Source organism: Melozone crissalis, unplaced genomic scaffold (assembly GCF_028551555.1).
Source record: "Melozone crissalis strain CALT ecotype California unplaced genomic scaffold, PUWL_Pcris_2 ptg000018l_1, whole genome shotgun sequence".
Classification (NCBI taxonomy): Eukaryota; Metazoa; Chordata; class Aves; order Passeriformes; family Passerellidae; genus Melozone; species Melozone crissalis.
The window spans coordinates 26,330,953-26,349,343 of record NW_026535796.1 but is presented as its reverse complement, the minus strand read 5'-3'; positions in this window follow the sequence as shown (position 1 = coordinate 26,349,343).

Genomic DNA, 18,391 nt, shown 5'->3' with positions numbered 1-18,391 from the left:
ATGCTTCCCATTTATTCATGCTGACATTGCTCCTCTTCTACACACTGTTCCTGTCTCCACTGTGAAAGATCATCTGCTCACAGCACAGTCAAACTACTGCAGCTGAAGTACAAGAGCAGTATTCATGCTTTGGGATACTTTAATATACTCTGATTTGTTTGGCAATTATGGATGCTCAGTTGATGGTTATAGAAAATGTGAAGTCATCTCCGAGGGGAAATCATATAGTTATCAGTGAGATCTGCCAACTGAGGGGCAGGAAAGTCTACACACACACCACAATAAACAATTTCCTCTCCTGAATTAGGACATGACTGTAGATTAGAACTACCTCACCCATGAGAACTCAGACCATTAGTTTCAGCTATAATTGTACCTGACTATATGTCCCACATTACTTGCACTTGAGGAGCATCATCACATACTTCAGAAATAACAGAATTTGTCAAGCTTGCTGCTCTCACTGAATCTGAGTCATTCCTATAGTCAAGAAATTCAGGCTATATTGTCTTTCTGTCTGAAAAAACTTTAATAGAAATCTTTTATTAGGAAGCAAAAGTTGCACTCCATGTCAGCAATGTCAAATTTTAGTAATATTAAAGCTAATCCATACATATAACATAAGGAAATAATGAGATACCTAATGGAAGCTCAAACACAGACTTTAAATGTAGAGGTGGTTTTGCATTTTAAGGTTTGTCATTTTGCTGTTTCAAGGTTTGAAAATGTGTTTTGAATATATTTTGAGCAAGAGAGTGAAAAATAAGAGATTACCTAATGTTTTTGTTTACTATGCAACTCCTTCCATACACACAACATTCAATTATTAAGAGCACTAAACATTTTCTGGTGCTCCTGTTTTTCAGTACAGGCTTTGCCGGCTTTCTGTTTGCTGCTTACAACATAATGACATCTGCTGGAAGAGGTCACTGCTAAAAAGGTGTTACCAACTGAGAGAGAAGTTGAAATCCAATCTGGATAAACGTATGTTTGAATCTTTACCAGTTATCACCTAAACGTGTATTTACAGCTGATAGATAAGTAGGTGAAAACAATATAAAATGGTACTACCTAAAATGTATTCAAAAAGTGATATTTAAAATTATAATGGAAAAAAAAAAAAAAAAAAAGAAAGAAAAAGGCAAGCCAGTGCTGAACTCAAAGGGATAGGGATGCATTCCAAAATACAATTATATTGATTTGACTCATTTGGGAAGAGAGCTGATCAGTTAAAGCTGTTTTCTTTCATGTGAAACATCTTGGGTTCAACACAGTACCACTTAAGCCAACAAAGGACTTCTGTGGACCTTGTATGATTTCTGGGAATTCCTCTCAGGTCTGGAGCAGGCAGTTTCTACATTACCTAGCAATTTGGAGCAAAACTAGTTAATCAGCTGTTTGTTATTTTTAGTGCTGCAGCCCTTCCTGTCTCAGTTACACATCTTTCAATGAATTTACATCAGATAAGATTTAGCTGGTTACCTGACCAAATGTGCTTGGTTCACAAACATTTGAGGCTCTCTGGAAAGGAAAACCACTGCATTCACCAGGGAGAGCCTGTGGTGATGCAGCCCACATCCCTGAAGGTTGTCTGGGTTGCCATTGGAGTGACTGTAAAATACCAGTAACTTGCAGATTTATAGGAAATTGAATAATTAATCTTAGGCTCAGAAAAAAAATTAAATATCGTGCAAATCTGAAGTCCTGCTTCTCATGTCTCATTTGTTTGTGTTTTCTGGGTACCTATGACATAGATATACTTCCTGACTTGCACAAAAAATGTATTTTGCTGCCATTTCTTTTCTTCTTTTCCAATCCTATTTTTGTCTATAATTTCACCATTAATGTGGAAGAATTCTCCTTTAACATTTAAGTGTTATAGATGTGTTATTTCCATGCCTAAAATCTTTAAGAGACTAAAATAAAAAGTAATGAGTAAAGATGCAGGCTGCCTTTTAGGTACCCATCTCAAGTTAGACAATACAGTTACTCCCTTTATAACTAATATACTACCATATCAGTTCTTCATATGGTTTATTCTTGCTGCCTTTGAAAAAACAGCATATTCCCCATTTCTTTCTCCACATCAATCTACACCAGTGATCTATTCAACTGACGAGTGCTGATGTAGGTCCCTAAAAGCTTCAGTCTCCCTATTGAGGTATGCCATGTTCTTTATTTAAGCCATGTTAAAGCAGTGTACTTCTCTGTCTGTGATCAGGCAGCCTGTAGGACACACCAACCACTCACTTCCCTTTGTTGCCTCAATCTCTAATTCTTATCCACAGGCTTTTGACTTGCTCATGTCTGCTCTTCAAGGAGGGCTCTCCACACTCAATCCACCCCTTGATGTAGAAGGAGGTCAATCCCTCTGCTTCTCCTTCCTGCCCCATCTCTCCTGAACAGCCTGTAACCATCAATAGCCCCACTGCTGTCATGGGATTCATCCCACCAAGTTTCAGGAACGGCAAGAAGAGCACAGCTTTCTGGTAACACCTTGGCTTCCAGCTCCTCCTGTTTGCTGCCCATGCTGTGTGCATTGGTTTAAAGCCCCCTCAGCTGGGTTGTAGACCAAATTGCTGTCCTAGAGGAACACTCCTTAATTCCTTTGAGATAATCTTCTGGTGTTTCCCTGTTGGCTTTTATTTCCTTAGGAGTCCTTGGCTTGACCCTATAAGACTGTGAGTGTGTTTCAGAGTGTTTAGCACAATTCAGAGTCAGAAAATGGAAGATGCACTTCAGGTGGATTATTGATTTCACCCCCAAACTTGACATACTGGCCCTTGGTTCATCTCTCATGAGCTTGATTTTATCCCCTTCCTGCTCCAAACCTAGATTAAAACCCTCTCAATCAGCACTGACAACTCAGAGGCTAAAATAGTTTTACCCCTTTTTGACAGGTGAACTCCATCTTGCTCCAGCATTCCTGGTGCTGTGCAAACCCCGCTGAGAGCAAATGACCTTTCCAGGGCTACTTTAACTCTTCTGACTTTGTGTTGCCAATCAACATTAAGATAATTTCATGTTAAATATTTGAAAAATTCAGGAATATACAAGCAAGATCAATCCACAATTGAAAAAAAAGAAAGAGTGACTTTAATAGCAGAGCTGCAGATAAAACTTTAGAGGTCAAAAATACACAGAAGAACAATAAACACCACAGTGATACAGGAAACAGTATAATGAACAGAATAAACATTGTACTAGCAGTTGAAGAGTAGTAAACACTGCTGAGATATTAATCAAGAGGGAATGTGGTTTATAGCTGGATTTGCCTTGAGACAGTGTAAGTTATAAACCCATTTGTATAATATATTTTTGTTTCTAATATTTTCACAGTCACCAAAATGAATATTTAATAAAATAATTAAAGACTTACCCTTTTTGATGTGATAAGAAACTACGAAACAAAGTCCCATCACTAATAGTTCATCTTTGTGGGAATACTTATCATTATTTTGACACAAAGCCTGAATTATTATTGAAAGCAAATAGAGAAACAAGGTCTCAAAGCTCTTGGATTTTTCTTTTATTGCTGTCATTGTCACTGCAAACTCTGTGGCAATGTAACAGTGGATAAATTAAGGCTCACAGAATCAGATAATCTCTAATGTTCCTTATGACAACATCTTTTTCTTTATGAAACTATGTAAAGGATACATTTAATTTCCCATAGTTCTTATACATAGACTTCAGATTCTTTGATGCCCTATACTTGGAGGGATTTAACTGGCTAAAATCTAGATGCCTTGATTCTGTACTTCCTTGTCTATTCCTTATCAGTCATTTACAGAAGCTTTTCCCCCAAGGACTTGTTTTTACTTAGGGAGAAATGTACACCCTAAGGAAAAAAAAAAAAAATCCAAGGAAAAAAAAACAAAACCTGATACCAAACAGCAAAACAGAACTTTTTTCCCTCTTACAGAATTCAGGGACAGGAAGTCTCTGAAACAATGCCTAAATGATACTGACCCTCAGCAGCACACACACAGCTGGCAGTATTTAAAGAGCTGCAGGAAATGAATCAGCATCTAACTAAAGCTAGGCATTTCCAAAGGCCAGAGAATGGAAAGTCTTTCCATAGTGGAAGTTATCACCATGAAGGTCGGGTAGTAGAGCATTCTGTAAACTGGCCTTCATCCTTGTACTTGAGGAACCACCTAAAGTATTTTTAAGTCACCTACAGATGTCACAAAATCCTTTGTGAACAAATGGTCTAAATATATTGCAGAAATGAAGCCAGGTCATTTAAAGGAGTTGCTGGTGTGAGATGAAAGTCATGCAGATTTTACATACCAAATGAAGAAGGAAGCAACAGAAAATTAACACCACTTAGAGCCAAGAAAATACTGTTTAAATAAGCAATCCAGATCCTGCATATGTACTTTATAAATGACACAGATGGACACAACCTCCAGTCTAGAGGTTTAGCCTACATAACACAGGACATAACTTTCATTGGACCTTATCCTCCCTTTCCCAACTGGGCAGTAAAGATGCCAAAAAAGATAATTCCATGTTTGTGATTTTTGTTCACAGCTCCTTAAAAACCTCTGAAGTTAGAGGAAGAAATTGCCAGTGCTTGAGACAAGAAGGAGTCTTTTCTCTTTTTAATTTTGGAGGAAGTCACCTTAAATTCATGGTTGTTTGTATTATAAAAATAAACATGCCAGTACACATTTGGAACTCCATATGACTATTTTCTTCCCAATAAGACAGTATGTTCAATGAAGTATAATACTTGACAGTCGTTAGCAAGCAGAGAAGTCCATTTTTCTTTAGCAGTAATATCCTTTCACCTCATTATAAAACAAGAGTTGTCATACCAAAATTGAAAACTTGTCAACAGAGGGGGGAAAATCATTTTTAATTACTGTGTGGATAAAGCTTCAGGATGATAAGAAATGAGAAAGTGTGATAATTGAAAGAATTATAGGCAATTCTTAAATTAAATCTTGTATTTTTAGTTGTTAGTTTTCTGTGTGTTTCTATATAAAGAATAATAAAAAAATGCATTGGTTAGTGGATGCACCGGATAGATTCTTCTGGAGTATTACCATGTGTGTTCCAGCCCTAAAACAAACCCTGTATTAAGTACTCTTAGGCTCTGGACTTCAGCAAAGATTTAAGGATCAATGAGTAGCAAAAGTCATTAAAAAGAAAAGAGATACTCAATTTTGATTAAAAAATAAAACTAATAACAATAAACAACTATTTCCTTTTAATACATAGTTTGAATATTGGACCTGTAGTCTCTATGCTTAGGCAGGTCCTTAGATGATCTGCTAAGATATAAAATATAGAATAAAATAAGTATTAATGTCAGGTACAGTTATAGAAGGGCAAAAGCAGTTAAAGGATAATTGATTTTTAACTTTTTTTTTTTCTTTCTGATAGAAGTGTGTTTACTAAATGGAATGACATTCTTCCTTTTGTCTTTTAGGGAAAAATTATTCAAAATTCCTAGAGCACTTACTAATTGAAGAAATTAAAATTAGTAATTAACAATAGTGTACTTAAAGCAGCAGAAGTACAAAATTGCCATTAGTTTCTCAATATCAACATCCACATTTTATTATGTTTCATTAGTACTTTATCTTAGTCAGCTCACTGTTCCATCTTCAGAGAAGTCTATAGCATAATCTAAATGGGCCACATTAATATGCAATTTCCACCTGAGACAGTGCAACTGCAGTACAGATAGCCATGGCTGGGTGCATTTTCACTAGTAGCTGCTGGGCATAATTTAATCCTTTTTAATAATTTTATAGATATAACCTTTTACTCAATTGCTCACTCTGTTACACTAATTATTAGTAAGTGAAAATATAATTTAAACATAGGTCAATAATCTGTGATACATTTTTTAATATTTCCCTCTTAAGGAGCCCTATGTAATAGCAATAACAAAATTTTTACAATATTTTGTTGTATGGCTTAGCAATAAATATTACAATGTGAATGAAGGACAAATATTAAGAGGGATTTAGAGGGGAAAATCAAACTGGTTTTCCAAATACTAAATTTGACACAGAAGCCTCAGACCTATGTGTATAATGAGACAATATATTAAGTAAAGATGGTATATCAAATTTCTCAAAACTTTAACAGACTGCTTGAACATTTGAACTAACATGTTTCTAAAATTCAGATTTTGCAGTGCTGAGATATCCCAGCTGCATATTGCATACAGAAACACAACCTTCCTCCAGATAGGAAAGGTTCTTAATGTGTTAAGGCTGTGTCCACACTTCTCCTGAAATCATTTTCACCTGCTTGCATTCAGGAGCCTGGACCTTTAAACTCCACAGAGCCAAGGAACTGGAGCTTTGTGGTGGTTATTTTTAGGCTTTGTGCTGTTTGTTGCATTTTCCCTTTTAATAGCTTCTAAGACACTTACAGCTTTTGACTTTTTTGTTTATTAGTTTTGTTTTCATTTCTTAGTTCAGGAGATATGACAGTCTTTCTTATGAGTTCAAAACATTTTACTTCATTTCTTAGAGCACAGAAGACTTGAGGAAAAGCAAAGAACAATATTTTCAAATGTAGCCTGTAAGTTTGCATATTGAGTTAAGAAAATATGTAAACAGAGGCATCCTATACCTGATTTTTTTCATAGGCATTTATCCAATTCAGCCTAAGGTTATTAGGAACAGGTAGGTAGTTTTTATTTCTGAACAGAAATGTCATATTGAAACCACATATGAAAAATTAGAGAGAATTCAAGAAAACATTCTGCCATTTTATTTGAAGAGGTTCCCATACTTTTACTAATTTGAAATCAGTACATGTATTTCATCTAATTAGTATTTCATGTCAAAAACATGAGAGTGATCAGGATCCAGGTGTCTTCCAAGGGAAAAACACTCATCCCAGCCTCCATGAGAAGAGGAAATGAAATCTAGGTCTTCTACTTCCCAGCCTCCAGCCACCAAGATCTTAAAAATGGGGCATTACTGCCTTCTTTCCTGTGCATATATTAAGAGAATCCGATGTGTAAAAGCAAGTCAGGCTAAGTCAAACTGAAAGAAAACTTATGGAATAAAATCCTTTTGGGAACTCAGTCAGAGAAGAATTGATTTCTGAGTCTGAGCTGGGCTTGCATGAATAAAATCATTATGATTCAAAACTAGCTAAATATGCAGATGTGAAACTGGCATCCAGGTTCTGATTTTAGGGTCCTAACAATAACTTCTATCATACTTTTCCATTAGCTGAGAAGGGCTTTGGGGGATCATGAGTCAGTCCCATACCTGTCAATCCTGCTTGCATCCTTGTTTCTTTGAGGTTCATAGGCTTAGAGCAGAAACAGCCAAAGGTTCTGCTAAAATGAGACATGCTCACTAAACAGTCACTAAAAAACATGGGAAAGTACATTATAAAGATTAGTTGATGCAATTGTTCATTAGAAGAGGTGAGCAGGAAAGTTCAGCTATTTTGCAAATATAGAGAAGTTTATAGAAAGGATAAATAGAAGACTCTTTGGTAGGCAAATTCCTTCTTTGTGCTGGTTCTGGACAATGTAAGTGGAAAATAGCTTCCCACCTGACAGGCCTGCTGTGCTTGTCTTTGGGTCCAGAATAGTTTTTCTCTGCTGTTGGAGAAAATATACTGCTTGGAAATGTGGATATATGTATGGATGATGAGAGCTGTTGAAGTCTTTATTAGCTAAAAACTTGCAGGAAGGGAAAAGTCAATAAAAATATGAAATAACTGATTCAGAATGTTTAGTGAAAGTAAGTCCTCTTGGTGAAAATATGCTGCTTGAGTGTTTCAGAGCCAAAATTGAGACTCAGTAAGAAGCAGATAGGAGCTTTGCCTCTGGTAATTACATGCTCCAATTTGTCGATATGTGTATATTCCTTAATTTTTATTTGCATCTATTAAATACATCTGTTGAAATAAATAATATTTAATCTTCTAATTATCTCTTTTATCCTTTTGTAACTAATTCTTTTTTCTCTTTAAGGTGAGGTTTATAGTTGTGCGGGTGACTCAGTATCTTCATTCTTGGTGAGCCTCCATTCCCATGTCTCATCCACTTGATTGTTTTCTCTCTATGATCACATTAGTGAGGTACTTTAAAAGTTGCAATTACTTTTTACAACACATCTCAGAGGACGTAAAATTACAGAGACAGAGATGTATTAATATTAAGTGTTTCAAAGCCAAGAGGAGAACTCATGCGCGTCTGGCTCCTGGAGTCAAACAGGAATCGGCTGAATGAAAATTTGACTGCAAAACAAATTTAAAAATAAATAAATAACTGCTTCATGTCCATGAGAAGAACACAGTCATAGGATAGGATGATGAAAGTTTTGCAATGATGGCAAGGTGCAAAGTAAAATGAGTCATCTTTTCAGCAATACAAGCACCACCCACTGTCCTACCTTTAGATAAGGGCTAACTGCAATGCGTCCTGATTTGAACAAATGTTTGCATCATTTAGTTGTGTGGCATGAAGGTGTCAGTGTCTCTTTGCTGCTGAAAGGGAAGGTTCTCAAGGTGCTGACCTTCTAGGTAAATCCTTGCTGATAAGAGAGTGGAAGAGAAAACCCTTTTCTTTGTGATTTTTACCTGCTGATCTGCTAAAAAACTGTGTTGTTTGGGTATCATTGTGTAATTCCTATTTTGTTGAGTTTTAATCTTAAAACTATGGTCAGGGTGGTAAATAACTTAACTTCAACCATGAGGATGATGAAATATTCTGAGTATTGTCCTAAGATACCTGGTTAAATTGCTCTGGTCTCTAATGACTTGTTAAAAGTAAATTTCATCTTGAGATCTGAATTCTGAAGACAGCTTAGGGTTGTATAGAGCAGGAAGCTGGGCTCTCATCTCTATGGAACCAGTCTGGTCTGTATGTAGTACTGAATATTTGGGGGCAATACAGTCATATGACATGCATAAAAAGATATACATCTACTCAAAAGTGGGCAAAGGTAAAAGATTCCCAGATGCACAGTCACAAGCCTGATTTAATCATGTGACACTTCTGGGCATTCCTTTTATAACCTCACCAGACTTGAAGAACAGTATCACTTGCACAGGCTTGAGATTTTTACCTGGCCATGTGAGATTTACATAATTTGGTATGTTTTTTCAGTGTATTTTTGTGAGTTTACAAGTGATACACATAGCAATGTTATGTACAAAACCTTTGCATCTATGTAAGCAGTGATCCCTTAGGGAGAGATTACTGGTTGCTAGGCTTGAAAGATGAAATTCCTTTATTTTCTGTAGAAGAAAAACTAAGTCTCTAAGGACATGATTTCTGTGCTATGGGAAATTAAAACTTGTGTTTACTCTGACTAGTCTGACTTACCTTCCACTTGTGGAGTTCAGGAGATACCACCTTGCCACAAATCTCATGCTCTGTTTTAAACAGACCAGTTTAGTAAAAGAAGTGTCTACCAAGTGCTGCTCATCATTTTTCTATTTTAACTGCACCTCAAGGTTGAATGACAGCCCGTATTGATATGTGTGTTAATATTCTAGAAAAAATTCAGATGCAGTCAGTGTAAAGAACAGCCTTCACGACCTTTATTACCCTTGACCAAGGCCATCAAGGATGTTCTTTATTGGATAATCCTTGAGCTTGCATATATATCAAGCAAAAAAAGAAGTGCAGTGTTTGAAGCAAGATATTCATGTGTATTTTTGGGCACTAGAAAAGATATATAAGAAATTAGATATACAACATCTCTCCAAATTATCAAATGCATCCTAACCAATAATGCATTTTGACTTTTTTACTATTGTTATTTTGTTAGGGTATTTTCTCAAACAGTTTAGTATTGTGAAAAGGTATTTGTTAAGGATTGTCACTGCTCACACAGACAAATACCATCTTTTTGCCCGTGAATTGAATGAGCATTCAGCAACCTTTTGGAATATTTTTATTCCAAATTTTAAAAATTAAAAGATCTTTTCCCAGTATACAACATAAACCTTCCCTGACTCAGCTTCATGCCATTTCCTCAAGCCTTGCCACTGGTCAGGACCCTGAAGAGATCAGTGCCTGCCCCTCCCCTTCCCCTGGTGAGGAAGCTGTGACTGCAGTGGGGTCTCCCCTCACTCCTCTCTTCTCCAGGCTGAACAGCCCAAGTGACCTCAGCCACTCCACACAAGGCTTATAAGGACACAATAACAGTGAATTCACAGAGTTTTGCCTGTGAAGCAGTATTTCCCTCACACTCTACCTTGTGAATATTTAGCTCTAGGGTAACTATATGTTGACTTCTCAGATCAGAATCTACTTTACTGGATTTATAGAAAGACTCTTCATTAATGCTGCACATGAAAAACGAAGGTGTGATTTGTTTTTTTAAAAAGAAAAATCATTATTGCTCTATAAGAGAATGGTCTGTAAACAGATTTGTTCTTTTACACCTGTGCAATTTTTCAAATGTGTTTTATTGACTCAGCTACGTCAACTTCTCTGTTGCTCTCCACTTTTGTAGTTAGATCTTTGGCTTATACCTACCTATTTATTTATCTACATAAAAGCATACAGAATAAATATTCCTAAACCACATAAGTTTTACTTATATTACTATTTTATTGTAAATCTGTAAGCATTTTATATAGAAACTAAAATTCTTTATGGAGTTCAAGTAAAATTCTTTAGGATTTTATCCTAAAAGAAAGAGATTTCCACTTTAGGAGTGCACTTCTATAAATAGTTATTTCTAATAAGGTAATAGCTACTGCAATATTTACAACAGATTTACTGGCATAGCCAGCCTGTCTGCAGTCATAGATATATGAATGTGTCTTCCAGGAGAATATGGTTTGTTAGCCAAGTATAAGAAGCTTTTAGAAGAATTTAGCTGCATATTGGCATTTAGTATTCATCATTTTAGTAAGCTTTGTTCCCTTTTCATGCACTTTGAATAGAATTTTCATGATCAAATTCAAAAAGAACTTTCAAGATCAAAAACTTCAGTGAGAAGTTAGGGGGACAATTTGGTTTTTTTGTCTCAGTAAGGAAAACCCATGAAATATAATTATCTGGATTTGCATAACAGAAGGTGCAGTTGCTAACACTAATATGAAAGAAATTTATCTTTTCATGCTCTTAAAAACAGTGAAAACAGATTTATTTGGCTCAAATATCTGAAAACTTCACATTAAATCAAAATCAGTGTTTTGAATTAATACAAGACACATCCTTAGCTTTCCATTAACAAATATATTAATTGCTGTTAAAAAGATACAAAAGTTTCAGAAGTTTGGTAATAGTCAAGTATCAACTAAATCAGCTTGTAATTCCTTTCCAACATACTTTTATACCAACTAAAGCCAAAAATGTTTGATGCCCTGTACCCAAATATTTATGTGATCCATACACATAGTGGGCGTGTGGTTTTCTTACTATCACCTACATAATTGGTTTGACTTGTCCAAAAAGCAAGGGAGACACTTGCAATGATAAATTATTGGGTGTGCAGCGAGCCATGTAGCCATTGAAGGGCTGTGGAGAAGTCATTTGGGTGAAACCGTCACTCAAAACAGGGCTGAGGCCCACATTAAATGGGGTAAATTATGTCATTGCCAAGTGAATCTGGATAACCTCCACAGTCCCTCTGGGCTGAGAAACTGTGGTGAGCCCAGCAAAGCATCACCAAGGTGGTCAGGGCCTAGAGAATGTGCTCTCTCAGGGCTGGGAGGCAGAGCTTTGGCTGCTGGTGAAGAAGGACAGAGGCAGTCTACAACAGCTTGAAGGGGAGTTACAAACACTATCAGGTAACTCTTAGTAGGGACAGGTGGTGAAACACTAGACAGCTCTCTCAGGGAGGTTCAGTTTAGGAAATTGGTTGGTCATTAGGAAGTTGATGAAGAAAATTACTCAAAAATATTGAAAATTTAATTATATTACTTTAATAATACATTTTAAATTGTTTCAAGTTTTATTTATCCCACTGATCTTAGCATTTTATGCTGTTTCTCTGCAATGAAATTAATTTCTGTTGTTGCTTTTTTTAAAATTCAAATTAACTTTGTGATGGAGATCTTGAATCCTCCAAGCATAATGAATATATCTGAATGCATTTATGGGTGATGAAAAATAATAAAAGTCATCTTCAAATTATCTTTAAATTTTACATCCAGTTTCTATTAATATAAACCATGTTTCCTCCATAAAATATTTCTTTGAAAGTAGGTTAAGAATTATCCTGGAGATTTGAGGGAGTCAACACCATTTGCATTTGCAATGCAGTACCATTTTTATGTAGTGACTTTTCAGGTTAGTGCTATGTAGAGAGTTATAGAACTCTCTGAACAGCACTGTTCCCATCTCTGCTGAATGGTAATTAACCTTCAGCTTATGAACTCATACAAAATATGCTAAGGTTATTGTTATCCAAATAAAATACCAGAGAACAATAAAGTTTCAGGGAAAAGGATCCAAGTTTTTCACTGTGGACAAAAATATAGTTTGTTCTTTTTTCAAAGATTCGTCTGTATTGTAACCTGGTTTAGACTGAAGCAGTTTATTTATTCATGTACAGAGTGTGAATTCATGTGTGAAAAAAGCAGGAATGTGAGGATAGGGTTTCTGCAGCTATTCTGTACTGGATTCACCTCTGTGCTGTTAAACTGTTTCATTCTTTCACAAAGGAGAATTATAGTGACTCCCTTACTATGTGTGCAGAGACAAATGAATGCATCCATAGCATTTACACCTGTGAGGTGGGACCAGAATGTGCACAGACACCAGTGAAGATTTTCCCTACAGTTTTTTCCCTCTGGCTTGTTAACCTGTGGTCCCATCCCAGCTCTGCTTTCCTTCTGTTCTCTTCTGCCCATGGTGTGCAATGCCAGCCCCACAGGCACTATGTGACACCTTCTAAGGATTGTTGAACACTCTGAGCTGTTTCTGCAACGAATCATCACAAAACTGTGCAGCACAGATTTTTTGATTGTGACAAATGCCTTTAAACTTCTACTTAAACTGCCTCATGAAGTATGAACTTCTAACATTAAATATATCCTGGTGATAGGGGAACTATTCACTTACATTATCAAGCACATGAAATTTGAAATCAGTATGTTACCTAAATTTTTTAAGTCAACCTACTACTTTCTGGATACAGTAAAATGGCTTACACTTCTGGTTGGTTTAGAAGATTTTTATCCAAATATATGAGCATTGTGGGTTTTATTTATTTCATATTTTATCTTAGTCCTTATCTCTCATAGACACCTCATGGTGGGATTCCAAGCATTCTGCAAGTCACTTTCAATATCCAGATCCTGGCTCCAAAGGCTTGCAATCAAAAAAGAGGAGGAAGACAAGGGAAGAGAGAGGAAGCGCAACCACAGATGACAAAGTTATATGTGGGTCCTCCAGTGGAATCAGGACAGAAACAGGGAGAATCATGCCCTGTGTGATAATTTTTTTTTCCTTTATGAAACAAAGGTGATATATGAACATACTGCTGAAGTCACCTTTGCTCTCTTCCTTCTCTTTCTTCTTCTTAGATTCACACGTCCCTTTTTTGTCTCACCCTCTATTTTTCAGCTTGGACATTCTTCACTTCATCTTCTCTTCCTTTTCCCTGCTCCCTTATACACTTCAAGTCTAATTTGTTTGCAGTGATCCAAAGAACAAGTGCTCTGCTCAGACATTATCCAGAGACCCCTAAGCTCTTGCAGACCTTGTCAGCTCCAGAACTCAAAGAAATGCAGGCCTTTCAGCCCAGGTCTGCACTTGGAGTAGTGCAGTGATTGCAGGATTGATCAGCCCAAGAGCAGGACTATGCTAAAGCTCCGTTCTGGTTTGAGGGCTGGGCTATCAGCGCTGTGCAGAGGTGCACTGTGGCATCTAATATACCAGACAGCTTAAAGCAAATCTCATGATTCTTGCTCATTTTCAGTGCAGTGTCATGAAGAGAGATGCTTTGGAAGAATTCTGAATGGAATCAGATTTTTTTAGGGAAATAGAGTTTAGAAAAATAAACATCACTTGTTCTGTATTTCCACACTGAGAAATCCATTTCTAAGAGTGAAATCCAGTCAGTCTTATTGTGCTCAGTGCATTTCCCAAGTAAGAAGAGCAATGTGGTGACTGCTGTACTAAAGAAGCCTAGGTCATCAGGGGAACTCTGAAACACAGAGGAAGGACAGAGAAATTCTGCTACTCTCTGAGAAGAGTGTCATGGAAAATCCCAGGAGGCACTTAGAAAACGAGAGTCCATTTTTCTGTTCTTTGAGTTCTTATTACTGAGTATTTCTGTAGCTTACAAATAAACTTCCCTGCTTCGCCTGTATCTGGGGCTTTTTGTGCACAGCACTGCTGATATAAGGGAGCAGGGAGGCCTTGCTGACAGCTTGTGAAGAGAATTAGTGCTCATCTCTTCAGAAGTCTTGCAACCTCTTGGGACTAATTGCAAACTCAGATCAGAAGTCAAAAGTTACTCATTCCTTGATATTTTATTTTCTTTCTCCATTCACCAGACTAGGGTTGCTGAATTTTTATTTCAAACACAGAAAATTGGTGAAAAGCATAGGCTATGTTGGAAAGATTGAAGCCCAGGGAGAGAATTGTCTGTGAATCTCTGAAGGAACTCATTATTTAGAGTACTTGTTGTACTAAAAAGTATTGAAAGAGAAGGGTGCCTGGGTCCTTTGTTATGTTCTGGAAAAGAAGTTTAATTCAGACAGCAGTATATCATTGCAAATACTGTGATATATAAATATTTCTTTATCATTTGCTAAATATTATCATATTTTGGTGGCTTTTATTAGGCTTAATTAAAATCCTCACATGAAATCAAGAAGGTAGATTCCATTTTTTTTTTCATTTTTCTGGTGAAAGGCAAGAAGAAAAATATATCAGCAAGAAAATGAAGACTTTCAGACTGGTTTTGCACCTTATAAGACTGGGATATTGGAGACTGAAAAACAGCTACAAAATCACTATTAAGTACCTACTGGGCAACAAGGTTATTTTTTTTCTCTCCTGTGGAAGTATCCTGAAGGTTTTCTGTCCACACTGTAGGCTCTTAGAGTTGGATTGAGAAGGGTGTTGCTATTAATTGTGGGGGTTTTAAGCTTTGTGCTTGTTTTTATTGCCTTGTAATGAATACCATTGCAACTAGGCCTTTCTCCTACTTATTTACAGTCCGTGAGTTGCACTTGCTCGAAACATACCTAAAGTTAGTGTTAGCCTAAAGATTTTTCTTCAGGCATGCTAAATCAAGAGAAGTATTACAGCCCTGTCATGAGGAAGGGTGTCTGCCTCTCCACAGTTAAAACAAATAGACATTATTGGTAGCAGAAAGCGCATGCAAAGACAAACTTGTTTGTCACAGCCTAATCAGCACTTGTGGGTGACATTCCTGACAATATTGCTGCAGGTTAAGTAGTTTTAGTGCCACCTTTTCCTTGATATTTTCCGTGAGAAATTTTTGTTGATCTTTGGGAGCTCACCTGCTGCATATGACTTCAACATTTTACCAAATTTTTTCTCTTCCTTTATCATGTTTTTTTTTGAGTCAAACATTCAGACAAACATGGTTTTACAAACAAGCAACCAAATGCTTGGGGGTTTTTGTGCAAAAATAATTATTTCCTTAGTGCAATCAGGATTTCCATAAATAAAACACAGGTAAAACTTATGTGTGTAAGGGTTTAGGTAACTGAGTTTGGGCAATTAACTCTTTACATTCTTTTGCACCAGATTTGACTCATTAAAATATTTCAGGAAAAATTCACTGTCCAAAACCACCCATATAATAAGCAGTCCTTTTTCCAAATACCCAGTGAGTGTTTGGCTTATTTCTTTTGTTCAGAGTTCAGCATTGCTTGTACAGCCAGACTGCCCATGTGTAGCATTCTTGGGAATGATTTTAGTGAGTGGCAGCAGTGTTCAGTTGCCTTTTCTGGCTGTTGAATGAGGCTAAACATGTAAAATTAAGAAATAAATTAGAAAAGCTGTGTGTCCTTTTTCCAATTTGTTTCCTCTTTTTGCTTCTGCTACAGCTTTCCAAATTTTATGACCTTTAAAACAAGGTATATGTGTTAATACATGTTTACATGGTCCCACAAAGAGTCCAATAATCACTTGTTAACAGTGTATGTGAGTTCTGGACCGTGTGAATATTAGGCTATGCTTAAAATAGTGTAATGGATCAACTACAATCTCCTTTAAGAGTTACCAGATAGAAAGAGTTAACTGAAGTAAGGACTACTGGAGGGCAGGTCAGTGACCATAGGTAGCTATCTTGAATGGCTAGGAAGTAAAAAACTATGAAGTGTCAAAATAGAGTTTATATTTTTCACCTCTCCCCCTTTTTGGAGATGTATTCTTATGCTAAGACAAAATAAGTTAAAATTTGATTGGAAAAATTGAATTGTTGCAAATGTGTCTGGAGCAATGACTTTAGTATTATGTTACAATCCTATAAGGTTTTTTCTTCAAATAAATTTCACATTCTTCTGTTGGTTACTCATGCATCTCTGTTATCATCAGTGCAAGGCACATAAACCCACCTGTTTACCCAGTGGCTCATCAACAGAATAATGACAGAGAGGAGAGGCTTGCAGTCACAGAGATCCAGGCAGGAATATCCATATTAGTTCTGAAATGTTCTGCCACTCCACCCAATGTGGTGCTGGACTGTGTTCTAGTCAATGTACCTGTCTGTATGTCTGTGCCACTGCAGCTGAACACAAGTAATCTGCAGGTGCTGAAAAACGTACCTGAAATTCCTGCTCCCACATGAACTAGGCAGTCATTGTGGCAGCCTTCTCCAGCTGCATGGGAGCAGATTTCTGTCAGTTAATTCCATGTTTCACGACCTTGGAACTGACTTTTGAGAAGGGCTCAGAAGCAGCATGAGCAGGCATAGCTAGGCTGACCATAGGCCTTCACATTTTCCTGTTTTGAAATGGCAACATTCAGCTTTACACATCAGAATAAATGAGGTCAATGAGGAGAAAGATTAAAAATTAAAACAATCACTAATAGTTATATTAATATTTTTAGGTTTCTTTTCTGTTAAGAGAATGACTCTTCCTTTACAGCAAAATGGGGAGAGAGGATTTGCCCTTCAAGTCAACCAAAAGTCTATTGCTTTAATTCCTCATTGCTGCCTTTTTTTGGCCTTCAGCATCAGTCACAGTGTTTACCAGTGAAAGTCCCAACCCATACACCAAATAACAATTCAAGAGCTACTTAATCTATGGAAAAGTAACTGAGACTGTCTTTGTATTTGACTGAAGCACTGTGGGGAACTAAGAACTCGATTGACAAATTAGACAAAAGATATTACTAATCCTATTCACTGTATACTGTTTAATATGTATGAAGAGGATTTATAACCAGTTCCTGAAGAGTTACTTTATCATTGGTTTCATTTGTAAAGGAAAAAAAAGTAGAACTATTTTGCAGGAGACTTTTACCCTGTTTTTGCTTCCAGAGTTTGCTTACCTGTATCCTGTCTTCTGTTGACAAAGAATCACTTGCTAGGGAATTGGAGTAGTTTTTTGATCCTCTTGGTGTCTTGCTAGGGCTCTTATAGCAACATTCAGTATCACCCTTTTCAAATTTTATTCATCTGCCTAAATTCCAGCTTATTCACATTATCTCAAAATACAGGAGATTTTTATCTCAGGAGTGTTAAGTAAGCATAGGCAAAACTAAAACAGATTTCTGCTTTACATGCTTTTGTCAAATAGTGAGGAGCTGTAAGCACTTCCATTTGCCAACTAAACATCCAAGTACCAGAAAAAAAAAAGAGCAGATGTTTTCAGATGCATAAACTTATGAATGTGTTTGTAAAGAAGGAAAAGCAATCAGCAGATAAGACCTTCTGGGTTTAGCTCATTCCTGGGTTTATCCTGTGGTCACTGGACTAGTAAAACAGCCATTGAAGTAATTCAGAGCTGCTTAAAAAATGAGTAAAAATTTTGTTCTGATCCAAAGACAATTGAAGATAACAGAGAGGTGGGAGTATTTTTTATTATTTTAATGATTTTGTTCATGCTCTGCATTTTATAAATGCACTCAAGAAAGGCATGTTTCTATGGATGAATTTAAGAGTCTTAAAAATCAAAGTCTCAGTGAAAGTCAATGGCACCTAAGTTTCTGAATAATTTTGAACTTTTGGTATGAGCAAACTCACTATCCAATTCTACCTAAAATGCTTAGAACTGCTTTTATCATTACATATTCAAGCAAAATTTAAATTAGTACCTGCCACAAATTAAAGTCATTAATGCAAACACATTTTATTCATAAAATATATTGGTGTTTTTCCTTCCCCAAATCAATCATTAAATCAAAAAAATTTAGTTCCTAGCAAGCAACCCCTACTTGCTTTATTGCATTGAGAATTAGTGTTATGTACACTGTTGCCAAAACAGTCCACTGTTCTGTGTA